This window comes from Triticum dicoccoides, chromosome 2B (genome assembly GCF_002162155.2).
Source record: "Triticum dicoccoides isolate Atlit2015 ecotype Zavitan chromosome 2B, WEW_v2.0, whole genome shotgun sequence".
Lineage (NCBI taxonomy): Eukaryota > Viridiplantae > Streptophyta > Magnoliopsida > Poales > Poaceae > Triticum > Triticum dicoccoides.
Window position 1 is genome coordinate 802,861,450 of NC_041383.1, and position 6,930 is coordinate 802,868,379.

The 6,930-nt window shown below is 51.9% G+C and overlaps 1 pseudogene; it reads right to left on the bottom strand.

Annotated features, from left to right (window-relative positions):
• Window positions 1–1,951: 1,951 nt before the first annotated feature.
• Window positions 1,952–4,873, bottom strand: LOC119366442 (annotated as a pseudogene).
• Between the last annotated feature and the right edge of the window lie 2,057 nt (window positions 4,874–6,930).

Sequence of the window (6,930 nt, forward strand, 5' to 3'; positions counted from 1 at the left end):
TCGCTTATACGGTTTACACTGTTAGTGTGTGTTTATGCTGCACGCCAACGGTTTGGCCGGAAACATATATGAATATCAGGTCCCGCGGCCGAAAATTGTGAATATGCATTCTCTCATTGTTAATTCTCCTGCTAGGCATTCAAATTTCTCTCTGATTTTCAGAATTTTCTTTGAGGTCTTGTTCATCTGGGACGTACTTCGCCCATGTTCCTACTAGAAATTAAATAGTACTATGTTTTTGTAGAATTAATATTGGATTTTTTTAAAAAAATCGATAATATGAGAAATGATAATATGCACTGAGAAATTAAATAGTACTAGGCGCCGGCGCACCCGCCCAATAGTTTGGCCGGTCGTGCGACAACCCTCGGATTCGAGCGCTACGAACCATCTGATCTCATCCCCTTCCTTCTCTCATACACACCAAAGGGATCTCACACACCAAATCCCCCTGCGAGCGCTGCAGCCGGAGCATCGCCCCCGAGCTAGCCGGATCCCTCGCACGGTTGTAACAGAGAGCGCCACCGACCCAGCTTGACGGGTCCCCCCCGCGCGTCGCTGCCCCTCCCAACCATCTCCCTCGTTCGCAACTCCGTCATGGTCGGATACCCGCCAAGCTTGGCCATGGCTGACACGGAGCCTCCGTTGGCAGCGGTTGAAGCTCCCCGCCCCGCGGTTGTAGCATCTGGTGCGCCACCCCCACCCCCTCCATCCTCGCCGTCGAGCTCGTCGCAGGGTGCATGCTGCAGGCACCGCCGTCGTCTTCTTCCCTGGGTAACCCAATTCCACATGTCGCCGTTGTAGCAAAACAGCCCGGCGTTTGTAGCTTTTCAGAATCCCCGATGTAGCAAAAAAAATGAGCGACACCACTTCGCCCTGTACCACTCCCTTGATGTAGCAAAACAAATCGCAGGTTCCAGCTTCTATAGATGCTGATCCCAGCTGCTCTCAACTGTCGCGACAAATACTGTGGTTGGTTCCAGCAAAAATATGGATCCAGCAAAAAATCAGAAGGGAGTGGTAGCAAAAATCAGAAGGGGGTGGTAACAAATTTTTGAGTGGTTCCAGCAAAAAAAAAATGGATCGAAGCAAAATAACAAAAATGGATCGAAGCAAAATAAAATCAAAGACGGGATGGTAGCAACAGCGAAGACGGTTGTAGCAAAAATTTGTAGTTGTTCCAGCAAAAAATTTCAAGGGCGTGGTGCAAAAATCAGAAGGACAGTGGTAGCAAAAACAAGAGATAGTGGTAGCAAAAATTTAGACTGATTCCAGCAAAAAAGCAGCCTAATTACGGATCATAGCAAAAAAGTTTTTGATTCCAGCAAAACAACAAACTAGTTGTAGCCAAAATTGTGGCAGATTGCAGATCCCGTCGAGGCAGGTTCCAGCATCTCGTCCGCTTGTAGCATGTAGGCGCTGTTCCAGGTAGGTGGGGGGTGTCGCTCGTCGGAGCAGTGCGGACGTGGTTTGGAGTGGCTGCTTGCCGGAGCAGCGTGGGGCAGGTGAAGGGCGTACGTTCGCCGGAGTAGCGCGGGGGCAGGTGGAGGGCGGCCCTCGCCGGAGCAGCGTTGGCCGTGTTTGATTTGGGGAAAAGGAGATGCTTGTGTGCGTTGAGCCATTGACTAGGCAAAAGAGATAAGGAAGAGGCCGAGCGGTTTGTAGGGATGGGTGGGGGAGAATGTGCAAGGGCGTGGCGAAACTGAAGCCAGGAGATTGGACGCAATCGAATCGCTACGCACGCGGCCGGCCGAAGCCGGCGCACCGGCTCGAAACGTTTCCCATATTAATATTAGGAATTTTCGGAAAATCGACAATATATGCACAATGAACTTTCTTGCCAAACAATGCACGATGTAGATTTATTTATGACTTTGGGCGTTGGTCAGTCGGTACGTAGTTCAGTCCTAATAATCGTACTAAGCTATGAACAGCAACCACTAGTAAAATCTTAGAGTTCGTCGTGGTCATGGTCCTCGGCGGCGTCATCATGGCCACCGCCAGTGTTCCCGTAGGCGGCGGCGAAGGCTGGGCTGCAGACATCCTCCAGCTCCTTGAGCTTCTCCGTGTAGTCGTCCTTGTCGGCGTCCGGGTTGGCCTCGAGCCACTCGCTAGCCTCCCTCGTTGCCTCCTTGACCCTTTCCCGGTCGCCGCCGTCCATCTTGGCCCCCAGCTCGCCGTCGGCCGTCGTCCGGGCGCTGTAAACGTAGGCCTCCAGCTTGTTCCGCGCGTCCACCTTGTCCCTCACCTTCCTGTCCTCCGCGGCGAACTCCTCGGCCTCCTGCACCATCCGCTCGATCTCCTCCGGCGTGATGCTACGGCCAGCGCTGCTGATCTCGATCTTCTCCGACCAGCCGGTGCCCTTGTCCGCCGCCCCCACGTGCAGGATGCCGTTCACGTCCACCTCCAGGGTCACCTCGATCTGCGGCGTGCCCCTCGGCGCCGGCGCAATCCCGGTGAGGTCGAACTTGCCCAGCAGCCGGTTGTCCTTGGTCATGCTCCGCTCGCCCTCCAACACCGTGATGTTCACCGTCGTCTGCCTGTCCTCGTACGTGGAGAACATCTTGGCCCTCTTGGTCGGGATCCGCGTGTTCTGGGGGATCACGCTCGCCATCACGCCGCCGGCCGTCTCGATGCCCAGCGTCAGCGGCGTCACGTCCAGCACCACAACCTCCTTGGCGTCGCTGCGCACGATGCCGCCCTGCACCGCCGCGCCGTAGGCCACGGCCTCATCGGGGTCCACGCCCTTGTGGGGCTCCTTGCCGCCGAAGTAGTCGCGGAGGAGCTGCTGCACCTTGGGGATCCTGGTGCTGCCGCCGACCAGCACCACCTCGTCGATGTCGCCCTTCGCCAGCCCGGCGTCCGCCATGGCCTTCTTGACGGGCGCCGACCTTGCGGAAGAGGTCGGCGTTGAGCTCCTCGAAGCGGGCCCGGGTGAGCGGCTCCGAAAGGTCGACGTCGTCGGCCAGCGACTCTACCTCCACGCGGACCTGCAGCTGGGTGCTGAGCGCCCGCTTGGCGCGCTCGCACTCGCGGCGGAGCTTGCCGAGCGCGCGCGCGTCGCCGAAGATGTCGACGCCGTGCTTCCGCTTGACGAGCCGGATGAAGTGGTTGATGCGAAGCATTCCACGGTCATCCACATGTACACTCCGACTACTCTCCAAGCCCCAAGAGGACATATGATGAGACCTCGAATATACATCATTGGACACAAGATGAACTCACTCCTCTCCGAACCTTCACTTTCTACATGTGAGACATGGCTACTACCTCATGCATGGACCTTGCATACACTCAGGTATAACCGAGACGACCATGGAGGATCCAAGGACCAAGGCCAATCATGGAAGAGGAGAAGGAAGAAGAATCCGGGAGCAAGCGGTACTACCGCCCAGGCCCAGCGGTACTACCGCTTATCATCACAAGCGGCACTACCGCTCTACATCCGCTTCACTTCCGCAAAGTCCGACAAACTTCGGAGATCGAACGGCTCCAGAGCGGTACTACCGCCCATCATAGCGGTACTACCGCTTGCGCGCCTCAAGCGGTACTACCGCCCTGTCTGTGCACAGTGTATTGGGCCGAGCCCATGTACCCCTTCGCCCTCACTTACCCCTTCGTGGCTCTAGACTATATATACTCCTCCACCTCCTCCTAGTTAGGGTTAGCGTTGATTTAGCTCAATTAGAGATAGAGCTTCGCTCATCCACCGGATCTCCTCTTCGTGAGAGACCGCGGCCTCCTCGGAGAAGATCCTATCGGATTCAAGACCCCACTCGTGGGAAGATCCCCTTGTGGATTCAAGACCTCCTCACGGAGAAGATCGGTTACCTATGTATCCTTACCTTTGTTGACTTTGGATCTCGTGTATCTCTTTGTGTTCTTTGACCTAGCACTTGTGTGACCGATTCCTCGTTGGTTGAGTGTTTTCCCTCGTTCCTCCCCGTGATTTCCTCGTGTTCTTCCGCGCGTTCTTCGTGTTTCCCCGTAGGATCCACTCCAAACGTGAAAGATCGTCCACATAGGGTTCCACCCTACATCAGTGGTCCATGACGCGCTGGTCGAAGTCCTCGCCGCCGAGGTGTGTGTCGCCGTTGGTGGCGAGGACCTCGAAGACGCCGCCGTCGAGCGCGAGCATGCTCACGTCGAAGGTGCCGCCGCCGAGGTCGAACACCAGCATGTTCCGCTCCTTCCCGTCGGCCACCTTGTCGAGGCCGTAGGCGATGGCGGCGGCGGTGGGCTCGTTGATGAGGCGTACGACGTTGAGGCCGGCGATGGCGCCGGCGTCCTTGGTGGCCTGGCGCTGCGCGTCGTTGAAGTAGGCCGGGATGGTGATCACGGCGTCCCGGACCTTCTCGCCGAGATACGCCTCGGCCGTCTCCTTCATCCTGGTGAGCACCATCGCGCTGACCTCCTCCGGGCTGAGCGTTCGCACGTCGCCGGACTTCACCTCCACCTCGACGTGCGGCTTGCCGTTCTTGTCCACCAACTTGAACGGCAGCAGCTTCATGTCCCGCTGCACCTCGGCGTCGCCGAACTGCCTGCCGATGAGGCGCTTGGCGTCGTAGACGGTGCGGAGCGGGTTGGCGGCGGCCTGGTTCTTGGCGGCCTCGCCGATGAGGCGCTCGCCGGAGTCGGTGAAGGCGACCCAGGAGGGGGTGATGCGGTTGCCCTGGTCGTTGGCGAGGATCTCCACGCGTCCGTTCCGGTACACGGCCACACATGAGTAGGTCGTGCCCAGGTCGATGCCGATAACCGGCCCGCCGTTGCCGTTGCCGGAGCCCTTCTCCTTCGCAGCCGAGGGAGCCGGCGCGGCCGCGAGGAGCAGCACCGCGAGCACCACCCCGAACAGCAACGTCGTCGCGCGAGCCATGGCGCCGGCGATCGATCGATTATCTTCTAAAGCTAGCTGCAAGTACGTAGGAGGACGAGGTGTGCGGCTGCTATTTATGGCGAGCAGAAATGCCTACGTACAGCGACGGCGTGACGTGGACGAATCGGAGGCGGCTTCCGACGTAGGATTAAGTAGATGGGTTACGTAGGTGTAGCAATTTCGTACGTCTAGCATTACTCGTCTCTCGTCTGTCCCTCGGGAGCGCGGTGACACGCGTGCGAGTCGACCTGGGCCATTAGTTTCCACGACCGGACGGCTGTGAGGGCTCATGACACGCTGGCGGGAACCGGCCTGGCTACTGCATGACGTGTTGGCTGTCAACAATAGTTCAATCATGTTTCCAAAAGAAAAGAATCCGTTCCTGGCTCCACTTCGCAGGCTACATGTATATCTGACAGCTACGGCCATATGAGGTTTACAATTTATTTCGGACCGAATTCAAATTTGTTTTGAATTGAATTTGAATCTGGAGTGAAATTTCAAGATAGAAACTACTCCCTTCCAGTCTAAAGTCTAAAGTATTGTGTTTTTTTTCTGCTCATCAAGTATTAAGTATTGTCAACCGGAGATATCTAAGTTTAGGTAAGTTTTTAGAGAAAAATTATCTGCGTCTACAATATCAAATCAACATCAAGATTTTGAATCTTTCTGTCGACTACGAGACGCTTATGATGACTTCGTAAATCTTAAGATGACATGCCGGCTCAGTCTCTCGGAGGTGCACGCAAGGGTAGGATGTGCGTGTGCACGTTCATAGAGATGAGTATATATGGTATATATGAGCGCTTGCTTCTGTACTGTGTTTAAAAAATATCGTTCATGCAATATATTTTATAACATATTATTTGATATTCTTTTTTGCAGGTCTATTATTCGATATCCAAGATATCTACACTTGGTATTCTTAAAAAAAGATATCACTACTAGGAAAAAGCCTAGCAGTAGCGCGGGTTTTAGGTATACTGATACGACGCTACAGCTAATCTCTGTTTTTTTTTAAATCTTAAGATGACATGCCGGCTCAGCCTCTCGGAGGTGCTCGCAAGGATAGAATGTGTGTGTGCGCGTTCATAGAGATGATATATATGGGTATATATGAGCGCTTGCTTCTGTACTGTGTTTAAAAATATCGTTCATGCAATATATTTTATAATATATTATTTGATATTCTTTTTTGCATGTCTATTATTCGATATCCAAGATATCTACACTTGGTATTCTTAAAAAAAAGATATCACTACTAGGAAAAAGCCTAGCAGTAGCGCGGGTTTTAGGTATACTGATACGACGCTACAGCTAATCTCTGATTTTTTTTTCATTTTTTTTCCTAATTTTCAAATTTCTAAATTATTTTAACCTCTAATATCTAATCACCCTTCATCGCTGCTCAATTTAATCTCTAATCTCTAATCGCCCCTCATCATTCCAAATCATTTAACTTCCCGGACGGTCACCCATCCTCTCACTACTCCAGCCTGAGCACGCTTAACTTCCAGGTTCTATTCTTCCTCGTTTCCAAGTCTGCACTTGTTCTTTTCCTGACAATAGTAAGATGTCAATCCTATTAACCCTCAAGAGTTTAGCTTGAGCATGAAGCCACACATTTCACTGTTTGAGTTTGAAACTATTGTTCTAAAAAACAATAATTATTTAGTAACACTAATATTTCTTGAATAAGTAGTTTGACCACAGTTTGACCAGATTTGACCAAAATTTAAAAAACTGAAATTTGAGAATAAATTTTTTCCTTTTAGAATTTGAGGATTCTAAAAATTTGCAAACAGGTTGTAGGATGTCAAAATCGGCTGCGGATTTTCGTGCTGAACATTTTGATATATTATATGTTTTTTCTGACATCGTATGCAAAAGTTATAGCCATTTTACATTTTCCCTACAGTTTTTGCAAAACATGTCCAAATTTAAGTTTTTAAATTTCCCTAAGTAGTACATGTAGTAACATAACTACATCTCAAAGTATTTTAATTTTTAAAGTTTTTATCATTTTCTTTTGCTTTTTACAAAACTGAAAAGGCGAT